A 25,739-nucleotide genomic window follows, 5' to 3' on the forward strand; every position below is an offset into this window, starting at 1 on the left:
AGTGAATGTTCTTCACCAGTAGTTCGTAGTACAACACATTGGCTGATGTTTTATTAGGTTAATAGTTCAGACTTGCTGTCCACAATAGAGGAATAAATGAATATTTGAGATTTTACTAATCCAAAGGTGGACTAAAAACATGGTTGTCAATCTGTATCTATCAAATATGCCTGTCAATTAACTGATTGACCCTAGATAACTGATACACCTTCTGAGTCTCAATTTCTTCATTTAGAGTGATTATAAAGACCAGATTCAAGTACTTTGAATGCTATAAAATCATTATGTGAATGTATCTTATTATTATTGGAGTAGTACCAATATTGTATTATATTTGAAGGATATAGTGTTTCCCTAGCACCATTCCATTAGCTCCAGGAGACACATATATGCACCATTAATATTGGATTTACAGATAAGAGGGGTAAATGCTAGATAAATAATAGGCAGGGAAAATAAAGCAACAGATATGAAATGTTGGTTATATGTCATACAATATTTCATAGTCTTCCCACATTTTATCTTTTTTCAATGTATGGTAAAAATGGCACTTATCACGAGTACACTTATATAGATAAATCAAATAAATCTACCAAATAAATCCAAATGTCCATCATGCTCTGCAGATATCTAGTTAGATTTCAATTTGTGAAGTAAAAATTTGGTTGTTAAAATACACCATAATGAATGTAATTTGAGCCTATAACTGGAAATAATCACAAAAATAATCATTTAAATTTTATACACATTGAAATTTAAAGTGTATTTGTATATATCATATTTTTATATTTGCAAAAATCATGTGAGGTAGACAGGGTTGCAATTAACATGTCAGTTTTTACAAAGTTGAAGTGGGTTGACCAAAATTGCACAGACAGTAATGGTGGAGGCAGAAGAACCAAGGTCTTCTTAATCTAAAGTGAGTGTTCTTTCTGGATTTTTCATGCTGCCACATCAAGCGAAATGAACCTCATGCTCTTCTTTTTTACTCTAGAATGTGTCAGAAACCTCACCAATGAGAATAATTAATTCTCGTTAATTTATCATTAATTTTTAATTCATTTAAAACACCATTAAAATTGTTAATAAAATCAAAGCTGATTAAACATAATAGCATAGGTAAACTAGTTGAATTTTTATAAGTTTTAAGAATTCTATATCTTAAGTAAAGCAATTCGGTGTTAGCTAAATAAATGAGTTATGTTATAATTTGACTGTCTTGAATGAGGATAAGAAAGAACTGGACCTGGAAAAATCATTGTCCTGTTCCAAAAAATAATTCTTTGAAATAAAATAAATTTTTCTTTGAATTAAAAAATTCAACTTAACATTCTGTGTGGTGTTTTAAAAATAACAAATAAAATTAAACTGACAGCTATCTTCCCTATCTTCTGTTCCTTGAGGAGTTAAAAAAAAAACACACAGAAGAACCCACACTGTTAGTGTTATTTTATTTTGTGTTTGATGATAAATAAAGAGTTCCTGGCACACACAAAATCGTCACTTCTGGGTCACTAGTTCAAATGAGAACCATACTCTCAGTGTCAAATTGTGCAGCATTTGAACATCCTTTATTGTTCCTGATCCAGTCTGCTTTCTACAAAACATCACAAGTTTAGCAGAGAGATACAGACCTAGAAAGAAAGAAAAATAGAACCTAGAGAATTTCTTGTTTTAGCTTGGCTGCCAGTTATGGGACCTAAAAATTGACAATACTGCAACTCAGTTTAACTTTTTACCACCACCCTCTAGTCACTCAGAAAGAGAATTTAACAAAATAACAGCATTTTCCCAGGATGCAATGCACTAGTCACAAAAGATAAATGTAAGCAGAAATGGAAGAAAAGACAGCTCAGTCCTAGGATGCATGGAAAACGTGAGAGTAGAGTCAACCTAAACATTTGAGGCCAGGACCTTTATAAACCTTGAGTTTAATAGTAAACCCCAATCTCAATACAGTTCCCTCAAGAATCTAGTAGACAAGGAAAGGAGAAAGAACAGATATATCTGAAGCATCTAGCACATAGCAGGCTGTGTTAGGCTTAGTTGATATTCAAACTAAGATATTAGGTGTCCATGAATAGTCACAGTACAAGAAGTTATCATTATTCTTTTTCATATGAGAAGGCCGAAATTTAAAGATTTTTAAAACTTGCCCAGGACGATTCATCCAGCAAGTTATAGGACTCAGAAATGAATGTTTTGGCTGAGGCTTCAGAACAGGTAGGAGTCTCTGTTCATTTCAGGATTAAATCAGAGAGACACTCCTCTCTGAGGAAAGCAGCAAGGATTTTAGAGTTTTCCATTTCAACAAATCTTATGCTGATGTTAATCAGAGCTACTGGACTTCCAACAGACATTCTGGGGAAACACATGACTGAAAATTTAGAGAATAAAAACTGGCAACATTCTGGGAGTTTCTAGCCATACCTCATCTTATTTGCTATAAATTATTTACAACACTTGAATTAGGATTGACCCAGATATTCAAGTGTATGTGACATTCTTTTCTTCTACTTTCAATGAAAAGCTTCTTAAACCTTGGAGAGATCAATACCCGTAGTTCAAATACATTAGCCTTCAGTCTTTATGTGATTTGAAATATTATATCCAGCATCTTAATATACTTAATATCCTTTCCTCTAGATTCTACTTTCACTTCCTACAATGAATTTATATTATACTACCATATTGCCAAGTCATTCTATGGGTCACCAACCCTTAATCCCAAATTACTTTGGTAGCTAGTATATTGTAGAATGCTGAGTTGTATTACTAATTGGAATTGAACTTTTCATTTCTTTGGCTTGATTCTCAACATATTGCCTTCTTATTAAAAACAGTTACATGCATTTCTCTGTCAGGTTCTTAGTTGGCTCATTTTCTTCTGCATCCTAATGTTATGATTCCATATATTTATTCAACTCTCCTCTAAGCACCATATAATTATGAAATGGAATTTCCAGCCCCTAATGTTTTCGGCAAATCCGCTAGGTAATTTCTACAGCCTGATTTGACCCTATTTCATTAAAGCAGCCCACTGTCCCCAGTGATTATTTTCTAGCTTAGATAATGTTGTTAAAAAATATAAGTAATTACACACAGAAAACTCATTTAAAAACTGATTGTGCCTATGATGTGCCAAACACTGAAACTCTTTACCTATGGGAGTATCAATTCAGTTTGATTCAATTTAACACAGATTTCTGGATGCCAGCTATATGTTAAGGTACTATTCCAGGTTCTGGGGATGTAAAGATAAATAGTACACAGTGCTCATTCTCAGGAAATTCACATACAGCAGGAAAAAACACCCCACAACAAGTGACCCTGATACAACATAGTAAGCACTATAAAAGAGTTATGGAGAAAATGTTAAGAACACACAAAAAAGAAGTCAATCAAGTTGACCTTGAGAGGACAATAGATGGTAGGTGTTTTTATAGATAGCATAGAGGTGGCTATTATATTTGGCTTCCAAGGATAAATGGTTGCTCTCTATGTTAAAAAACAAAAAGTGGGAAGCTCATTCTGAGCAGAGGGAAAAACAAGAGCAAGGGAATGGAAGTATAAACGTGCACGGGAGTTTTTGTAGGTACTTGGATCGGTTGACTGGGGAGAGAAAGCTAGAAAGAGATGTTGAGATGAATTATTTAAGGCTTTGGATGTCACATTGAAGAGTTAAAAAATTATTTTAAAAGTGACAGAACAGAAATGCACCTCATAATGACATTTCAGTCACTGATGGACCCCATATACAATGGTAGTCCCATAAGGTTAGTGCCATATAGCCTAGGTGTGTAGTAGGCTGTACTGTCTAGGTTTCTGTAAGCACATTCTATGATGTTCACACAACCAAGCATTTGTCAGAATGTGTGTCTGTCGTTAAGTGAAGCACGACTGTATTATTTTTGTATAATACGTTACATAACAAATTACTACAAACTTACTAGGTTAATGGAATGCTTCTTTATGACCTCACAGGCCAGAAATCTAGGCGTGGCTTAGCTGGATTCTCTGGTCAGAGTCTCAAAAGACCACAGTCAATATGCAGAGTGGGTTGGGTTCTCATGGGGAGATTTGACCAGGGAAGCAGATTCTGCCCTGCCTGGGTGGTTGTTGGCAGCATTCAGTCCCTCACCTCTTCAAAATCCACAAGGAGAGAGAGAGAGGCTGGAGTAAGTTGTGAGCAAGATGGACTTTTATATAACATAATGTAATTATGAGAGTGGCATCTCATCACTTTGGGCACATTCTATCAGTTAGAAGCAAGTCACAGTTTCCATGGACACTCAAGGGGATGAGATTACATAAAATTGTAAACATCAGGAAGTGGGGATCATGACAGTCACCTTAAAGTTTGTCCACCACAAGGAAAGAGATTTTTTTAAGTGGTGATGTACAAATACATATGTGTAAGAAACTAGTGTGACAGGTGAATGAATGGTGGTTTGAAGGTGGAGAGAGATGGAGACACATAAATGTAACTCTTTTATATTTTCTACATTGTAAAATAACTTTCCTTATAGAGATTAGTTTGTGTTATTTTTCTTCAGAAGAAAAAGACCATAAAGCTTCCTGGGATTCACCAAAAACATTTCCCCTGAGAAAAGAAAAGAAAAGTACCTTGGAACGACTAAAGGCATCTTTCCTTAGAAAAGGGAGGACCAGAGAAGGGGGCCCATTGTCCTGATGAATGGGTTAAAATTAGATTCTTTTATATTTCAAAGGTTTAAAATAGACTCCCTGGAAAGAAGCAGAGAAAGATGATAATAAGTCTTTGAGGAAACAGGTACCGAAACGAATTCTGACCTGGTTGCCCTTATTTAGTCTGTGGTCTAGGGAGGCATCAGTGGGCACTAATTGAACAAAAAGTTGTTGTGAAAGAGCATTATTCTTGGCTGGGGGAAAAGAGGATGTTGGAACAATCAACAAAAGCCCCTGGTTTTACCACTGTTTTTTAAGCACAACCTCTGGTTCAGTTTCTAGCAGCCACCTGCTTCTCCCCATGCTTACTTTGTGGGAGGTGAAATATATTCTCTCCTAACAACAGAGATGACTCACTCTAGCAGCACCCACATTAATTCTACATTCTGGCGCAGTTTCTCAGCCTTGGGTGCACAATTACAATCACTTTGGGAATATACATATTTTTCAAATATGGATGCCCACTTCTCACTGATAGATAATCTAATTCAGATGGTCAGAGATAGGCCCAGGTATTGAAAAAATTTTTAAGCTCTTTAGGCAATTCCAGTGTGCAACCAAGGTTAAAAATTATTGTGCTAGAAAACGTAGAATTTACCGCAGGGTGGGCAGCAAACATTATGCTAGACTTGCTGATGTTACTAGTAAATGGATGGGGAGCATGAGCTTCTCCTTTCTGAGGATGGGTTGGGGTACTGACAAACCCCACTTGGGGCTGGTTAGAATACATAGTGATACACTTTGTACGGTTATGTTATGAATGAGCAGTGGTGTGCTAGTAAATGTTTACCAACCAGATACCCAGGAAAGAAAAAATTCCTGAGTTATAGATTTGATGATTTCCATTATATAAATATTCCTATTATGGTTATTTTTAGACTTGATCCCTTAATATGAAGTTGGAAAGAGAAACATAGTAAATATGAACAATAACTTCGAGAGCATAGATAATAGTAAAACATTTTTTTAAAGTAATGAGTTTTGAGTATTTTCTTTCTTTCTAATATAGCGTTTAATTGTAAGTTTATGTTATTTAATTTTGAATAATGGTTGTGTTTAACAACTGATTCACATAATTCTTAAAAATGTGCAATCAGCCATCAGACATTTATGGACAAGTTAGTGTATGAAGTACACTACTGTATAAGCCAACTTGCCTTTGAGCAGGACTGATATTCAAAATACTTAACAAGCAGTTCTGCATGGGTACCAATCAATCAGAATGGATGCTGGCCAGTATGCCATAGCTGTGCCCACAAGGCTTTGAGTGTCTACAGGACAGATCCAACTCATCGTCCACCTTTGTATGTCTTAAGCTTTCTAGCACACTGCCTTGAGCGTAGTGAGTGATCCTTAGTAGTTTGGAAAGACTAAATGGCTGAATGAATGAATAAATAATTCCATAGTAGTGTCTATTATTAAGGAGTCATGTTTTAACTACCCCCCCTCCTTTTATAGAAAGAGTTTGTGATTGGCTGAGGATTTTCATAGAGGAAATGTAAACAGCACTTCATCTATTTCTTTCCCTTAGTGATCTTCTTTTCCACAGATTGAGGTTCTGCATTGAAATAGATGTCTACCCCACCTTCTGTGCTCCAGTAAATTGAAATTCCTGCTATTCTCAGAAATGCCTGGCCATCTCGTGCTCCATCAGACTTGTTAATTTCTTCTTAGAAGTCATTTTTCTTGACTTTTCCCATTGCCTATGTGCCTTTACTCTCTCAGTCAACTGGGAATCACTTACTCTTCTTTCAAGACTAGGAAACCTTTTTCTACTCTTTTCTATACCTGCTACAAGATTGGCTACATTCTCCCCTGTGCTTCCACTATGATTGCTCCATAATGCTAACATAAAATCTAACACATTCCATGGCTTAAGTGTTTATATATTTGTATTTGTTGACATTCCCTTCCTTATCCTTGGGGAGAATGTATGCCCCCTGAAGGCAACATTATCTTTGACATCTGCTTGCTGTCACCTCTTCTGTATCCTTTGAGGTTTTCTGCTGGGTACTACACATTAGCAAACCCCCATTCCTCCTTTCTAGAGCTTAGACTGTTTGAAAGCAGAGCCAATATATCATCTATCATTATTCCTATAACAAAACATGTGGTAGACTTTGGGGCTAGATTGCTTGGATTAGAATTCAGGTTCCATCATTAACTATATTTTCTGCCTCAGTTTCTTTATCTGAAAAAACGGTGTTAAAAAACGTATCCATCTCACAGACTATTAAGAGGATGGAATGAGTCAATTAACAAAAATTATGTTTAGAACAATGCCTGGAACATAGTGAGCATACAATAAACATCAGTTATTATTATTCTTACAGTAAACACTCGATAGATAGCTGCCCAATGAAGAACAGAGTATATAATAACAAACCAACAAGAATTAACTTCACTAATGCCATCCTTATTATACTACCCTATTTCCCAGCAAAGATGAATAAGTTGTAATATATATTTATCATTTTAATACTACACAATAACTGAAATTAATATTCTACTTTCTGTTAATCAAAGAAAGCGTTGATTTTAAGAATATCTTTTTCTCTCATTCTTTCTGAACTTAACTTCAGGGAGTTTTTGATCTTTTTATTCCATTAGCATCCTTCTAAACCAGAGAGTGCTTAAAAATGCATGCTGAACTTGTCACCTTTTCTCCTGTCGTACCACATGCCTTTTGAGATGGATCTCGCCTCTCCCCGAATTGGGAAGTTGTTAGTTTTGATGTAGCCTGACACCAAAGAAGACGTGTCCTTTTCATTTAAAGATAAACAAAGATAAATTGAAACACAAAAGGTAATAAGAAGTAAAATATCAGCTTTTTAACTCCTGGTCTAAGCAGGCTTTTGATTTCCAAGAGCACGGGAAACAGATCATTCAGCAGGAACCCAGGAGAACAGAGTTATGAAGTCCCTAGTACCTTAGTCTAGGAGAGCAGAATATATGGAGTTCTTTTCCCTCTGAAATTATGCTTAGGATAGTTGAATCCTTTCTGAGCATCCTTACTAATACCATTTTTGGTTCTATTGGTCACAAAAATTTCCTAAGAAACTATTCATTTTTAGTTGCATGGATTTCTTTATTTAATTAGGGGTCTGTCTTTTTTTCTTTTCAAGTCCTACAGATACTTGCACTGATAAACTGAAAGAGATTGCCTTTGGGAGGATGTAATCTGCCTGTAACTCATCAGTAGGAAAAAACAAAATCACTTCAAGAAATCTCATTAAACCCAAGTGATTGATTTTCATTTTTTAAATTAATCTTTCCTAAAATCAAAACCACTCCGATAAAAAAATGTGAATTGAAGCAAATTATTGAATATGAAAATGAAATATCTTCTCATGCTAAAATAATATATATCTTAGAAGTCAAGAATTTAGAAGTATTCTTCCTTATTGCAACTGTGTTGCTCTCCTACCTGTCCAACTGGTAAATCTAACAAAAGGAACAACTAAGTGTTGATGTAAATTGGGTGGTTTAGGCCATTTTCCGGGCATTAAACCAGAGCCAGTCTTTCTGAACCTATATGTGAAAATTCTTTATGTGCTACAACACCTTCAAATTCCTTGAAACTCTCATTACTTTAGAAAAATATAATTCAAAGATATATTATTTTCTTTAGATGCAGATTGAACAAGAAATAATACAAGAGATTTTTCAGATAATCTATAGAAAATACATTGGAAAAAGTATACAATTTGGAAGTCTACATCTTGTCGTCAAAGCTATTTTACAACTGGTGAACATTTTTTCCTTTGTTTCTTTGCTCCTAGCCAAATAATTACTCAGTAATAATTATGGAATAAAAATTACGATGGTGGGGGCTGGCCTGGTGGCGTTGTAGTTAGGTTTGCATGCTCCTCTTCTGTGGCCCAGGGTTCGCAGGTTTGGATCCTGGGCATGGACCTACACACCACTCACCAAGCCATGCTGTGGCAGTGTCCCACATGCAAAATAGAGGAAGACTGGCAACAGATTAGCTTAGCTCAGGGTCAATCTTCTTTACCAAAAAAAAAAAGAAAAACAAAAGGATAGGAAAACAAAGAAGATAAAAACAAATCCAGAATGAATTTAGGAATTTCTTCCTTCCTTCTTCCCTCCCTCCCTTCCTTCCTTTCTGTTTTGTATTTAACTTGAGTTTTTCCTAACTCTTTTTGTGCTTTGCTATATCCCAGATTAAAGATGTGTAAAATTCTTGCTTTATCTTTACTCTTGAGAGAGGGAAAAATAATGCAAATATTCTGATTGTTTTTTTTGGCACTCTACTTTCCTATATTCTTTCCTAGATGCTTTATTCCTGTCTTCCTTCCAAACAATTGAGGTGAAGACACTGGCTCTGCACAAGCTACAATACTGAGGATTTGTCAGTAAAATGCAGTGTCCCTGAAGGAGGCTACCTGTTTAACACTATTTTCTTCTAGGACGTTACATTCACATTTCTGACTTTTGCAATATTCTATTTCACTTCCCTTTCCTTTTACTAGTATCCCAAAAAGGCAATAAGCAGCAAAATTATTATTTGCATTTAAAAGAGAGAAAATTGAGGCTGAAAGACTTATCCAAGGTCACACAGGTCACCCTGAGAGACACTAGAGAGTTGTAGCAAATACTGGCTAGAGAAAACTTGGATTCACAGTATACTGAACTATTAAGAAGCAAATTCACTTCCTTTGAATATGGAAAGCAAAGAAGCTTGTTAGAAAACATGCAATTTCACAAATGAGCTAGGAATATGTTTTGCCCAAGAGACACATGGAATAAATTGCTGCTCTCTGAAGAGATCAATGGGACACATGTCGGGGGTTGGAATGTGTGGCAGGGTCACCGAGGGAGAAGACTTTCATGTTGGCAAAAGCAGTGCCTTCCAGATAGATCTTTTAATTGCCTAAACATTGGAGCAAGCTGTCACCTTTTTGATGAAAGCTGTTATTTGGTGTCTGGATACTTGGCATTCCTACCTCTGGTGAACTTAAAATAAATGAAAGATTTGAAAATACGAGGAGAAAAACTCAGCTCTTAGCTAAATTCCTTAGATCAAAGCCTCTTGTCTAAAAAGTAACTCTAACTAGGAGCCTTTCCTTCATCTTTCCTCTCCTTCCTTCCTCTCTCTTTGTTTTTTTTTCCTGCCAACAGATAATTTTTGGAAATTGCTTAACAAATGTCTCATGAACACATAAAAATAGCAATTTTAGTTATTTTTATTAACAAACTTTAAAACGTAACTGCCATGGTCTATTATTAACATCCATGAGAAATAGAAAAATAACCCTCAGATCCGCCCCTTGACGAGGTTATATGGAAGACGTGAACAACCAACCATCCCACAATATGAAATGCGATAAGCTGTAGTATAGAAAGGTAGAAATTAATTGTCATTGGAGTTCAGAGAGAAAGTGACTGATTCTAGTTAGGAATGGCAAAGTGAGGCAAAGCTCTAAGAACTCATGACAGAAGATATCTCTCTCCTTTCTTCTCCCTGGTTTGATCAGAATTTATGCCAAACTGCATAGCTGTGTTTTGGGAGTGCCTTAAAGCAATATAGTAATCGCTGAATAATTAGACCAAATGAAAGTCATCTTTAGACAGTAACTCAGCTTCCATTCTGCCCCATTTTGTCATTTGAAGACTTTTCTTCAGAGGAATGAAGTGCTTTCAGTTCAAAAATTTGCCTCTGTTCAATTCTGGAAACAACGTTTTGCTTCTACATGGATCATGATAGATTTCTCTTTCCTGTGCCCTCCCTACATGACACAGAACCTGAAAATAATTATTCCAGAAAATAACAACCACATTTGACAAGTGTGATCACTGGGCAGGAATCTTGGAGGGCATAGTTGAAAATAAAAGAAAAATCACAGCAAACTATGCAATGTACTATGGCAAAGATGAGATTCTTCCACAATCATTGCCAGAGCTGTCTCATTACACACCTCCAGGGGGCAGGGTATACAACACAGCCTTGAAGCTGAGCAATGTCGCAAGCGTGGCTGTACCTATTCCAGTTGAGGTGACAAGTAAACATGATGAAGAATAAGATACCATGAAGATACCATCACTTGTTCAATAAATATTCATTGAGAACCAGTATGTACTAGGCACTTGGCAATATAGCAGTGAATAAGACATAAAAGATCTTTGCAGTCATAAACTGGATGTTATTTTACATTCAAATAACATAAACAAGTGAAAAAATAGATAACCCAATAGTAATAAATGCTATGAATAAAAAAAAAAAGAATACTCTTAGAAATGGCCTCAGGGAAGCCACACACTTGATGGTGTCATGGCGAGAGGACTCACTAACGATATAAAATGGAGTTGAGACCTGCACTGTACGAGGAAACCTTGATCTATAAAGAGCTGGAGGGAACAGCTGGAGAGTGTTCAAGTTAAAGATAGTAGCAAGTATCACATTTGGAAGGCAGAAATGAGCTTGGTTATTCAAGAAACTCCCCCCAAAATAGTGTGGCTGGAATATAGTAAGGAGGAAAATTAGGCAGAAACCATGTCATACAGGGAGGGGTAGGGCAGCATAAGAAGTCTGGAGTTTTCTTTTTCAGTGGGCAGCTATCAGAGCGAGATCAGGTACTTTACATCTTTAAAAGATCCTTCTGGCTCTTGTGGTAATAAGTGTGCGATGAGAAGGAACAGACTATTATAGTTATACAGATCAGAGGTGATCAGCTCTGGATGATAATAGAAGTAAAGAGAAGTGGTTGAACTGAGGTATACATTTTGCGAGGAGGCCAATAAGAGTTGCTATTGGGTAGGATTGTGTGGGATCATGAGTAAAAGGAAAGAATCATAATGACTCTTAGGTTTTTGCCTGAATAAGTAGGTGGATGGAAGTATAATTTACTGAGTTTGGCAAAGGCTGAGGTAAGTTTAGGTTACAGACCCAGAGACGAAGAATTTTGTGTCAGATGTGTTATTTTTGATATATCAATTAGACATTCAAGTGGCAATTTCAAGTAAGGCATTGAATACACAAAATCTGGAACTCAGGATATCTAAAAGTTTATTTAAAGCTATGAACACCATAGGTAAGAGCAAATAGCTAGGAAAAATAGAAAGTTCTAGAAGAGAAGCAAACTAAACCCCGGGTCAAGTCAATGTCTCACAGGATTGTGATGAGGGTTTAAATAAGAGACAAACCCTCAAAGGTATCTAGTACATAGTATGTACTTAATAATTTTGGTTTATTTTTACCAATTCTCAGTACGGTAATAGATCCATTGAGAAATAAAAATAAAATGAAGTGTGTATAAGAAATAAGAAAAGAATTGGTCTTCATTGGCAATAAATATCTGTTAGATATGAAGTTAAATACTCATATTCACTAATATTCACAAATTCATCAGGGTAATATCATAATCCCATTTTATGTGTCAGTAAAATCAGGTTCATAGAGACTTCCTACTTGCCAGTAACTGACAAAATTAAAATTCAAATCCCATCCTTCAAAGTTCGTTCCTTCAGAATCCTGAGCTTCATATTATTGAGGATCTTACAGCCCACTTGAGAGACCAACACATACAAGAAAGTTAAATAAGATTTCAAGAAAGTATATGATTAACTACTTTAGGAAGATGTAGTATATTATACAAGGAGTCAGACTTTATAGCCAGAAAGACAGATTTGACAATAGATTTGCTATTTAATAGCTTTGTGACATTAAGCAAATCATAAACTCTTACTAAATTTCAGATGTTTTATTTTTATGTGTAAAATAATACACGTTTTGCAAAGTTGTTTTGAAAAGATGAAAAAACAGGTGTGAGCACCTGGCAAAAACAACAGGTGTACAATAACTATTTATTTGCCTTTTTCCACAATCAAGAGTATTTGTGCTAATTAAATCCTCTAGCTTTCTGTGTGCAACAGGTCAGGGCAATTAAGTTCAATAATGTTTAATATAATCTTATTTTTACTAAATGGGTTGGGGAGACTCAACAGATGGCTTTGTAAAGTGAAAAACTGGGATTTCAGGTGAAGCATTGTCTTCTACTCTATTTGAAAAATGACTCTTTTTAGATGACAAACCTGGTATCCTTTTTCTTTTTTCAAATGAATTAGGAGAGATACAGTTTCAATGCTAAATTTCTTCAAGCCTTTTAAGCTTCATTCAAGTTATCTTCTCAGTCATTTTTTTATATTTATTACCTAAAATGTCCTTTAAGAAATATTATTCAAAATAGATATTTGCTCAAATAATTAGATTGTTTATAATAATGATGTAAATGGAATACAAAATTATTAAAATTAATATTTAATCAAGTTAATATTACATAAAACAATGAATCAGTATCATATTAAATGTTATATATATTTGTTGACTGAATGTATATATATCTCTCTCACATTTTTCATGAAAATATGAAATTAACCAAATACTAAATCTGTGTTTGATCAACAGCAGATTGCATTAAGTGAAACTATACAATTAAAAAAACATTAAGTTAAAGAGTGCTGTTTTAGTTTATTAGTTCATTAGGCATTACTTAATTAGTATTGTTTTGTTTTTTGATAAGAACTAGTTACCTACTAGTATCAGCTTATATTGAACTACAATTATAAATTTATTTAATTGAATTTTACTTGTAATTGGATCATTTTAAAACACTGATACCTGCATTGTTTTTATAGGTACATTTTAAATGGGTTGGGAGAAGAGTCATTAAACAAGAAGAGGAGTGCCAGGTGCTATACTATATAATAGAGATACAAACATGAATAACTCATGCCCAAGAAATTCTCCACCTAGTGATATACCATAAGTGAAAATTATTCACACATTTTCTGTTTGATGCTTAGTAGACAGTTCTGTGAAGGCATATCCAATGTCGCGAAGACATTGAAGAAAGGCAACTTCTACTGGCGAAGTGAGCACCATTCCCACAAGTTAAAAAAGTGGCCTATCTACTCAGAGGTGGAGTCGGGGAGTGGGGAGAGCAAGAGAATGACTACAGGGTTGGCACACAGGTAACTGCAGGTGTGGTAGCATATGGAGTTACTCCAAGGGTTGGGGTAGGCAACAGCACGCTATCTGCCGTGATAAATTACTTTGGCTTATCTTTGTTTTTTCCCTTCTATCTAAATAACAACTATAAAATCCAGTTTTGATACTGCAGAAGACTAAAAGTCTTCCCTGTATTTCAAATTTTGTTTAGTCTTTTCTCATGTACTATAAAAGTGCATGTTTTATCACATTTCTGAGTTACAAATATATTTTGTTTTATTTTGTATCTTTTCCTTCTGAGGTTCTGTTATATAATGTGCATCTGTGGTATGTGGGTGGGTGAGGCAGTTACTATATGTTAGAAATTAGAAAGAGGGGCACTTGCACCCTCCCCATTCTGCCTCCACCTACTTTTGAGCAGGGCAATAAAAGAGAAAAAACGTTGAATCTCACGTCCACTGTTGGTGGTAGTTGAAGGTAGAAGAAAGGAAACATAGTTTGAGTAGATGACCCAACAGGGAGAAAGAAGGACCTTTATGTGGCCCTTCTTTTTATGCTGGGCTCTCCTTCTTTCATGAGGGATTTCAGTGAAAACTGATAACCACAGCCACAACGGCAATGAAGCATTAGCAACGCCAGCAGTCTGAACAACTTTATTTTTCAAGAAACACAGTGTACAATTTTTTACAGTTAGCAATATTATTTGAAATTATATATGTATAAATGTGTGTATACATAAATATATATTTATAACATTCTAAATAATATTATAATAGTCTAAATAATATTACTGTATAATGCATATCATGTATATACTCATTATGTGTATATACATTATGTGTATATATGTAACATATATTCCTAAGGAAAATAAAGCAAGTCAATGAAAAATGAGCTCTTTTATCTTACATTTTTGAGTTATTATTATTATCAAAGCTCATTAGTAAACACAAATGAATTAGTAGAATTTAGGAGTAGAAGGCATTTGGAAGAGTCCTTAATTCTTTCAGCCTTTGTAGTTTCTTAGTTGGTTTATATTCTTCTGGTCGAACTATCATGTCCTCAATAGATGATCAGTTAATATTTCAGTGGCTAATTTGATTGAGATGTCTATAGTGACAAAAAATAGAAAATAAAAGAATTGCTTCTCTTTATTTCTAGAAATTCACAGCCCCTTGGATATGAATTTAGGAGAGGAGGAATCAGAGAGGCTTTTTGTCACTTGAATCCAAAAAACATTCTAGCAGAGCTATAAAACTATATATTTTTGTTATATTTGGTTATTTGGCCATTTATCAAGATCTTCAAAAACAACCAGTTTTCTTGGTTAACTCCAAGAAAACGGCTTTTGACAATGAAACTCACTTGGCAAATTACTTACAATAGCTGTGCCCATTCTCTATCTTTCCATTTTAATTATTTAGCCATTTTTGGCATGGTTGACTGTTCCTTTGCGGGAAATTAACGATATTGCTTCCTACCTGCAAGGGCATATTCCTCTGTCACTCATTCACTTATTTCTGAGTTAGCAGAAATTAAAAGTGTATTTTGCAAGTAAAAACTCAATTATGGAAATTCCTGGTAGATCTGCTATCGAGTAAATATGAAGTGAATATATAATAAAACTGTTTAAGTAATATTGGTGATGACATAAATGTATCTAAAATCTTTAAGAGAACAGGATTTTTTAATTAGAACTAAAAATGTTTTGAAATGTTTTCATCTTAATTGAATTGGTTACCAAATGATTCAAATAACACATAGAAGCCCAGATTTAATTCTTTTGTATAAGAACTTATGAAATCTGTCTACACAACTCATTTGGTCACTGAGAGAACATATTTTAATATATATTATTCTATTACCTAGTATTGTCTTTTCATTCAATCTCTTATTTCAGTCTAGGAAGTTGTCTGGATATTGAACTTTTTTCCTTAGACTCCTTTTCAAATATGAAGAATTCTCTAAAGTTTAAATGAATTTTTTTATGCCTTAGGGATATTCTGTTTAAAAATATCACAATTATTATTATCAAATATACAGATAGAAGAGAGAGATCCTGCCACTATTCTTCCTTCCTTGACTCTTACTTCCAGAGCCCAGCAGCAGGACTCAACAGTATATTTAGTACATCCAATCAAGAACAATTTAAGGAGAAAGAAAGTGATATACTGACCAGCTGCCGCAAATTATCAAGATGTCCTGAGCATAGGAAAATCTCATGTGTTCAAATAAATCCAGAGTTGGATTAAACACACATTTGAAGCAAAATAACTTTAAAAAAGCCACAGAAGTATTCAAGAATCTCAGCTCTACCCTGTAGAATTTTTGATTCATTTTTTTTTCTGCTGCAACATGTTTATTCTGTGCTCAAAAAACTACACCACAGCTTACTCCACACATCGGTGGGAGAGTGCAGTCCTGCTGCAATGAGGCAGAGACTTCACACACAGCTTCACAAAATCCACACAGCAACAATGCACTGTCAGCTCAGCAGGACGGAGGAAGGGGTTACGACACTGGGTGTTTGGCCCACAGATTCCCAAAGAGGGTCAAGTAGTTGTTTTAAAAAAATAAATAAATAAATAAAGGAAAGAAAGAAAGAAAAAGTCAAGTTTTCAAATTCCAGTAGCTTTTCAGCCGACTGCAACTGTTGCTTCAGACATTTCTCAAATGAAAGAAATAAGGGAAAGGCACTTGTCCCCTCCAAGAGAAAGCGCTCCTGGGAGCTTTCATCTGCCTCCACCAAAAAGCAGCCCTTTTCAGCTCAGTTACAAAAGAAAAAACTGAAATCCATGTAAATGCAATCTCATCTAAAATTTAAGTCTCCAGAGGAATATTGGAAAGACCATAGGTTATTTTTCCTAAGCAAATGAGACTGGAATTAGAGAACTAACATATACTTCTGTGTGACAAACTGGGACCAAGATTTAATATCTTTGCCATCAGTTTCCTCATGTGTAAAATGGGGATAACAGCAGTATTACTCAACAGTATTTTAATACATCAAATATAGTAATATATGTAAAAGAATATATACTTCTTATTATTATGTCTTAACTCTCCTTTTATCTCTAGTTGTGTGCTCTGACGCAAATGTGGCTCATTCCTGAAAATATTATAGACCAGAAAGTCTTTGCCAATGAATGTCAGCTTTCATCTCTCTGCTCAGTGGCAGGGAGAATAAGTCTGTTGCTTGGTCCAAAATAGAACTTCCTGACTAATAATCCTTATGTCTTCTCCAAATCCTTATGTCTTCATTTTAATTCTAGTTGTTGAGTCCATTACTGTCTTCTTCAGGTAAATTACTTTTAAAATACCAAGGTCTTCAAATTTGACTTGAGTCTTTCATCTGCTATCATCTAGATAATGACAACTACAATAATAAAAAAAATTCTAATATTTTAATTTGTACCATGCTTTAGCATGCACATGCATTTTGACATATATTGTCTTATTAAATCCTCAGAAAACTCTCGTTATAAAGGCAGATATCACTATCTCCTTTAAGGGGTGAAGAAATAAGTAGATTTTGGGATATGTTCCAAATGAAGAATTCAATCCAGATCTTTCTTTTTTTTTTTTTTTAAAGATTTTATTCTTTTCCTTTTTCTCCCCAAAGCCCCCCAGTACATAGTTGTATATTCTTTGTTGTGGGTCCTTCTAGTTGTGGCATGTGGGACGCTGCCTCAGCGTGGCTTGATGAGTGGTGCCATGTCCGTGCCCAGGATTCGAACCGATGAAACACTGAGCTGCCTGCAGCAGAGCATGCGGACTTAACCACTTGGCCACGGGGCTGGCCCCCCAGATCTTTCTAATCTCAGAACTCCTTTGCTGTATCGTATCGCCTTTCTACACAAAAATTTCCATGTCAATGTCTGTTCATGGACTTCATCTCACAGATTTTTAAACTTGCTGACCTTCTAGTGGTTTCTCAAAACTTTTTAAGCCTCTATATGCTTCATAGGCACCATATTTTTCCCACGAACATTTTAAAAAACTATATAAAGTGGTTTTTCTATTGCGGTGCGCACGGTGTTCAGGGACCATTATAGAAACTCTGGGAGCTGAAAAACTGCTTCTGAGATACTGACCCATTTCCTTAAGGGGGCAGGGCCCTCTCTCTGCTGAGAATCATAGCTTTTGACTTCACAGCATGCAAACAGCCACTGAACTGTTCCTAAAATCGTTATCCCTACCTATTTTCTCTCTCCAAGTTCCTCTATCAAGTACCCAACTTAGTTTTGACTGAGACCCTCAATCACTATTGCCTTTCCCACACAAAACACATGACACAACACACATGGAGAAGAAGCTCTCCGCCTTGCCACACAGATTTCCCCGTTTCCTCACATTCCTGGGCCAATTTTTCTTCACATTGAGCCATCCTAGTGTTGTCCATTCTGTTTTCCTTGGAACTTTTGGGAATCTTCAGTTCCCAGTCCTCTTCTGAAGATTGAAACTGCTCTTTTAAAATGAAATTTTTCTAACCAGATATGCTCAGTCCGCATTTTCCTTGAACAATGTTACCTTGACCATTTTCTCTTTTTAAAACTTCCTTTCTTTAAGATTGCATTTCTTGTTTCGTTTTAGTTTTTACCACTCTCGATATCCCTTCCTGTCTCCCTTTTACTCTTCTTTGTCTTCCTTCAAAATCTGTGCACAGGCCAGCCCACTCTATTTCACGATAAGGCTATATGTGGAATGAACTACAGATGGTCTTCACTTAGATGGCCACTAGCAACAAAACTCTCAGTATGTCCCAAGTCGAGCACATCTTGTTCAAAAATGAACTCCTTCATTTTTACCACACAAACTGCTTCTCTGTCCTACAACATGATTTTCCTTCAATAGCAGCATCATTCTGGAATTATAAATAAGAAAAGAGCTGGTTTTGATGCTTCTCTCTCCCTGATGCCCTTCAGTCACCAGATCCTCCCATTACATCTAATGCCTCCCTAAACTGCAGTTAAAGAGAGTGGTAAAGCTTTGGCCTGACGGTTTTCAACAGCTGTAGATCACTAAGCCAGTGTGCAGCTGGGAGCAGCTCTATTTGACCAAAACCGTGAAAGAATTGGAAAGAAGCTGGAAGTTATACACCATGACAAAGAAAAATGATATTTCTACAGATGCAACCATTTGTTTTGTATGTCACCTCCACTGTCCAGGCCCTTATCAAATCATACTTAGGTTTTTAGTGTTTTTAATTGAAAAGTAAATAACTATGCAGAATAAATATTGTTATAACTTTATGAGTTAGTTTCACATGTATTCTTTTATTTGAACATTATACCATAAGAAGGCAGCATTATTACTGTAACCCAGATTTCACAGAAAAGAAAGTTGAGACTTAGAGTACTTAAGTAAATTTCTCCTGATAACTTAAACTAAAATTCTCAAATTCAAAATTTTCTCCTGCGCCTACTTTGCTATGCTGGCTCCTAGCTTGTATATTGAAATTCATACAATCCACATTTCCTCCAGCAGATGAGGAAAAACTTTTTTCCTCATAGTAAAAACATTCTGATAATGAAAAACATGACAAGGTAATACTTATCTTGTAAAATTAAAACTCAGCTTTGAAGGCCCTCCAAACACCAACACTGTATCACCTACAAAACTTCACTTCTGGTTTCTCCCTCACACACCCTTGCTCCTTCTAGACTTGTCTTCTCACCATCCTCCATATTTAGGACAAAGTCTCCTCATTCTGTGCCTTCATCTATTTAGTTCTTCTCCTTCAAAAGCTCTCTGTTCTCACCTTCCTACTTTAATTTTCTTCACTATTTAAAATGTGCTTCAAATCTCACCATTTTCTATGAAATCATTTATATATGAGTATGTTTATCTTTAATTATGACTTTGTGTGTGTATGTTTGTGTGTGTGTGTGATCACGTTCTAAAATGGAGAAGCCAGTCACATGCTCAGATTTTTTTCCCCTGATTTTTATCGAAATTGTGGCAAAGATATAGACATTGAATTCTACACATACTATGTCACTTTAAGAAAAGAATAAAATTCCATGAAGGGGGATTATCTCAGAAAATCCATATATTATTGTAAACATGATGTTGCCTATATGGTCGTTTCCTTTTAGAAAAGTTGTAGTTTTTATAATTTTTCATGTTTGACATTTTCTCTCTCCAGCTATATGGTTAGCTCTTTGAAGGGACTTTCATGTGCATCTTTGATTCCTTGTAATGCCAGGATCACTCATGAGCTGATAATGCACTTGAGGCTAAAAACAATACAGAAGGATTTTTCCAGGAAGCAGACCATAAATTCCAAAAGATAAATGCCACCACATCTCATATAAATCTTCTATGTTTATATAATCCTCAAATTCTGCTTTATTGCTAACTTATCCTATAAAAGAGGCTGGCTAAAACAGAGGTGCTGAAAAATTAGCAAAAACTTTTACACAATAAATCAAATGCTAAACTTTATATTTCCTTTTCTAATATATTTGTAACCAATTTATCACATGCTGCTGTGTTTCTTTCATCAAAGAATTTTAAGTGAAACTTCTATCCCCTTTTTTGACAGTTTTCATAAGTTAAAAGAAAAAAGATAAATCTAAGCAGAATGTCACTGGTTACCTACCAGGCCAAATCCTCACTGTCTCTGTGAACACCCAGCCTACGATTCTCCTAGAAACTGTCCCGGGAGCAGAGAGATGAAGCAGGGCCATCTGTCAACTTGGAAAGGCTCTTACACCAGGCAGGCAGGTAACACGTTGCTCTAGTCACTGATTGAGCCATTTATAAAGGATTTACACATGGTAGAGGAAACATAATCTGACTTGCATCTCAGACTGTGTATTTAGAGGATCATGCAAAGAAGACCGTAACACACGTAAAGACATGTTGGCTGCTAAAAATATTTCAGACCATAACATAGGAAAGTATCAGTTAGGAAAGACATAAGAGATAACCAATGAACTTTCGACAGACAGCAGAACTTTCGTGGACAGACAAGGCAAAAACAAACAAATAAAATGCCTATTCTCCTTTTGGATGACCTAGGTGTGAAATATTTTAAAAGGATTAATTGCAAAAATGTGAGGCACTATCAGCAACGAGTAGTTACACGTAAGAGAAAGACAAAAACATGGACCTTAATGATGAATATAATCCTCAAATTCTGAAGATTTTCTGTCTTATTATAAACTCAGCCATAAAATATGCTAAATAAAATATTTCCCATAAAACATATTGATTTGAGATAGTACAGGAAGGAAGGGAATGGAAAGAATTATTTGTAATACATCATCTTTCCTATTAAAAGGAAATAAAGTAAATTTTCTTATTTTCAGAGTCACTCAATAAAATGGAAGTATCATTATTGGCATTGTTGGGAAGGATGAAATAAGAGACAGCTTTGTTCGTGGATTTATTCCCAGAGATTCAGGAAAGTATAAACAGAGCATAAGACCTTTATCCTTACTATAGAGCTTATATCTAAAGAAATAATAAATAAAACTCCCTGATGATTTCCTCTTACTCAACATTTCAGAATGGAATTCTGTTAGCTTTAAAGCAAAATTCTCATTTATAGAATGTGAGAAATGGGAAGAACTTTACAAAGCATCATATCTAACCCTCTCATTTTACAGAGCTAGACCCAAAAATTTTACCTGAGCTAAATTAAACACTAAGACCCAGAAATTTTAGTTTATGTATTTAAGGGCACATCAATGACAGAAGGTGATGGTAATCCAAGTCTTATGAATATCAGTGCAGGATTCTTGTCCCTCTACTGTTCTGCCTTTCATATAGTGACAATGAGAAAAGGAAAAGCAACCCCTGACATATGGGAGTTGGCCTGGCACTCACAGCTGGGCCTTGGTTTTCTTCTGTTGAACATAAACACTTTCACAGAACACCAACATCAGACAAGTCTACTCTGTGATCTCTATGAGGTAAGACTGAAATAAAATCATTCCAGGGCCAGCCCGGTGGCGCAGCGGTTAAGTGCGCACGTTCCACTTCAGCAGCCCGGGGTTCGCCGGTTGGGACCCTGGGTGCGGACATGGCACTACTTGGCAAGCCATGCTGTGGTAGGCATTCCACGTATAAAGTAGAGGAAGATGGGCATGATGTGAGCTCAGGGCCAGGCTTCCTCAGCAAAAAGAGGAGGATTGGCAGCAGTTAGCTCAGGGCTAATCTTCCTCAAAAAACAAACAACAACAACAAAAAACAAACAAAAATAAAATCATTCCATAATCATAGCTGAACACAGACAATATAATCATTATGTAAGCCACAAAAATAACCAACATCCCCATCCTGACTAATAAGAGTGACTGTTGCTTTTGCATCAGTTACATCTTTAGCCTCAATTTATTCCTCCTACCTTACAGATAATATTTATTAGATTCTCAGTTGTAGAATTGTCTCCACTTCCTGACAACATCTAAAGTAAAGCCCTGCTTCCTTGAATCTTCCACAAAGTCACCTAACACAAGTTCAAATCCTGTACGTTCTTTCCAACAGCCTCTTACTGAGATTCTTTCTCATTGTGTGTTTTCTCCCTTCTTTTAAAGAGCAATAAACTAATTGACTCAGCTACAAGTGTGTTTCCAATAGTCTTTGGTTAGAGGGCAATGACAGTAAAAAGAAAATATTTATTAAAAAAAAAAAAAGATGATCTGTGTTGGACTATATCCTAAAGGTGGTTCAATTATTGGATTAAAATTGCACGTTAAAAAATTTTGTTGATGTAACATCATCAATGCTAATATCTGAGTAAAGCTTTCTTACATTTAATTAACCCTAGCAAAGATTACTTGCATATAAACACCCTTTCATCTCTCTAAATTATTACATGTTTTTCTCTGACTTTCATATTGACCTTATTATATGAAAAAAATTAATTCTTGCCATTCCATTCCAGGTGAGATCAAATAATGGGAATTGGACTATACTCTTCATTTGAAACAACTGAAGAAAAAAAGGACAAAGTATATAAAACAATGGTTTTCAGAATATTGAACATCAGGTGACAAAGGACAGTGATCCCTGAGAGATGGGAAATGATAAAGTGATTCCTATTATTGCCCTGGCGTTCTGCTTGTAGAAAGATTATAAGCCACAGTGCTAGCTTGGGGAAAAACCAAGCCAAGCCCCAGGGTCTTCCTGAGTTGAGTAGACAGAGATAGGATCCCAGGGAAGCTACAGTGGCAAGGATTTTCATGACAATGTTCTGTACAGGAGAGACCTGCACAGAAATAATTCCAGAGATCTGTAGAGGGTCTCAATCCAGTATTTGCTTATGGAGTACTGATTATCACATATGTGTGAGACAACTACCTGAGGCCAGAGGAAGAACAACTTAAGGCCAGATAATGCTTGTTCCCAAGAGAGTGAAATCTTCATAACTCATGAGGCGTCCATGAGGGTAGCAACTGGCACCCCTTTTCTTAAAGGGCCAGGCTTTGTGGGCCACATGGACTTAGTGATAACTTAGTTATAACTCTTTGCCATTGCAGAACAAAAACATCCAGAGAAAAGAGAAAAATGAATGAGCACGGTTGTGTTTCTATAAATTATTTGCAAGAATAGACTCTAGCCCTCAAGCTGTAGTTTGCTAATCCTAGGTTAAAGTACTAAGAAGAGTCTTGCTTTAGTATTAGGTAAAAATTGAGACTGGACTAAATGGTGCTCTAGTCCCACCTACAGAGCCTAAAATCAAGACCTGAAAGGAACAAACTGATTCCAATGAAATAAACTGCATCCCAGAAAAAAGCTCAAGAATATTTTTAGGAATATAAAAATATCCAGCACACAAGAAAATTCATAATGTCTTTCACTGGAGCTAACATTGCCAAATATGCAAAGAGGCAGGAAAATATGGCCCATAATGAGGAAAAATTCAGTTTGTTAAAACTGACTGAGAAATGACACAGATGATAAAAAGATGAGAAAAAATGAACAGAATATGAGTGAGTTGTGGGCATCCTGAGTAGCAAAATATATGATGTAATTAAAGTCCCTGAAGGAGAGAGAAAAAGACAGAAAATATAGCTGCAGATATAATGACTAAAATTTTTCCAAATTGTTTAAAAACTATACATCCACAGATCCAAGAAACACAAGGAAATTCAAACACAGGAAACATTAAGAAAACTACACAAAGGCGTATAGGAATCAAATTTCTTTAAAGTGGTTATAAAAAGAAAATTTTAAAAGCAGCCAGAAAAGGAGGGCATATTACATGCAGAGGAACAAAATAAGGATGGCACCAGATCTCTTCTCAAAATAATGCAACTTACAAGAAAGCAATGTCATTTTAGTACTGAAAGAAACAACAACCCTCTCCCCCCAAAAAATGAAAACAACAAACTTCTTGACATAGAATTCTTTACCCAAAGTAACAAAATCTTTTAAAAATGAAGGCAAAACAAAGGATTTTTCAGACATTCAAAAGCTGAAACAATTCATCACTAGCACACCTACACTATAAGAAATTATAAAGACAGTCCTTTATGCAGAAAGAAAATAATACCATATAGAAACCTGGATCTAAACAAAAAAATGGAGAGTATTAAAACCAATTATTTTATGGGTATATATAAAGGCATCATTATTTATATCCCTTTGGGTATAATCAAATGTCTAAAGACAAAATAAAAACAATGTATTTTGGCATTTATCATACATGTAGAAGTAAAATGTATGACAACAATAGTACAAAAGCTGGGAGGGGATAAATTGAAGTATACTGTTGTAAGGTTCTTATATTATATATGCAATAGCATCTCCTCTGAAGGTATACTTTGATATGTTAAAGATGTAGACTCTAAACTCTATAGCAATCAACGGCAGTGAGGATGTGGAAGACTTGGATTATTTACACAATGGTAGTGGGAAGATAAATGGTACAGCCACTTTGGAAAATAGCTTGGCAGTTTCTTAAAAAACTAAACAGAGACTTCTGGTTTCCAATTTCTCACATAAGGAGCTTAGCAGTCACCACTCTCTCCTAACAACGAATAAAAAGCTGAACAGACTGAAAAATCAACAACTCCTCTTGTAGGAGGAAAGGGGAGGACACAGAGCAAACAGCTGCCCCCAAGATTGGGAAGACAGACAGGTGAGTACTGGGAGTCGTGGCTTGCCATAGCAGAGACTCACAAGGGGAAACCGCCACAGGACCCAGTGCCAGGGTAGGAAACCTGAACTGTAACTGATGAATTGCTGGAGGCTCAGTGAGAACAAGGCTGAGAGTTAAAAACTCTAGAGGGCCAAGTCATATAGATCCCTCAAGATATTGTGAGATTTACCTCCAGGAGCTTGACCACAGTAAATAGATAAGGAAAAAAAAAAAAAAAAACAAAACAAAACGCCTCATGCTCTGGCAGAGGGAAGGGAAGAACAGCCACTTTGAAATATATCAGAGCACTCCGTTCTTCTTAACAAGCTCTGAACTCAGGAGAAACTAGTTAACTAGAGCCTCACCTGCTGGGGTATTATCAGAGCCTAAATGATCTGCAAGAAGGGAAATACCCAACTCCATGCCGCCCTAGGCATCCTAACCCCCCTAAGGGGGGAGAAAATAACCCTGTGAGGTTCACATTTCAGAGGCATAAGCTCCCTAGAAGACTGAAATCTAATCATAGGACTATAGAATGCTGTCCTTCCCCCCAAAATTCACCAAGACATCGCAAAAGCCCTATATACAGCAGTGAATTTTACCCAGTACAACATGCCCAGCTATCACAAAAAGTCATAAGACGAAATCAAAGGCAAAAAAAAAAAAATGAAGAGATAGGGCAAACATCTGAATCAGACATGACAGGAATGTCAGAATTATCAGACCAGAAATTAAAAAAAACTATTATTAATATGCTAAGGGCCCTAATGGACAAAGTAGACAGCATGTAAGAACAGATGGGCAATGTAAGCAAAGAGATGGAAATCCTCAGAAAGAACCAAAACAAATGATAGAGATTTTAAAAAATCTGGAACAGAAATGAAGAATGCTTTTGATGGCCTTTTTATTAGACTGGACACGGCTAAGGAAAGAACCTTTGAGCTTGAAGCTATATCAATAGAAACTTCA

General features: G+C 35.7%; 1 long non-coding RNA gene across 1 annotated transcript; it reads left to right on the forward strand.

Moving 5' to 3' along the window:
• Positions 1-4,038: 4,038 nt before the first annotated feature.
• On the forward strand, positions 4,039-21,176 carry LOC106781977 (uncharacterized). Its single transcript, XR_001378794.3, has 3 exons — positions 4,039-4,178; positions 20,223-20,404; positions 20,992-21,176. It is a non-coding gene; the product is annotated as an uncharacterized lncRNA (long non-coding RNA).
• Positions 21,177-25,739: the final 4,563 nt, after the last annotated feature.

This window comes from Equus caballus, chromosome 19 (assembly GCF_041296265.1).
Source record: "Equus caballus isolate H_3958 breed thoroughbred chromosome 19, TB-T2T, whole genome shotgun sequence".
NCBI classification, from domain to species: domain Eukaryota; kingdom Metazoa; phylum Chordata; class Mammalia; order Perissodactyla; family Equidae; genus Equus; species Equus caballus.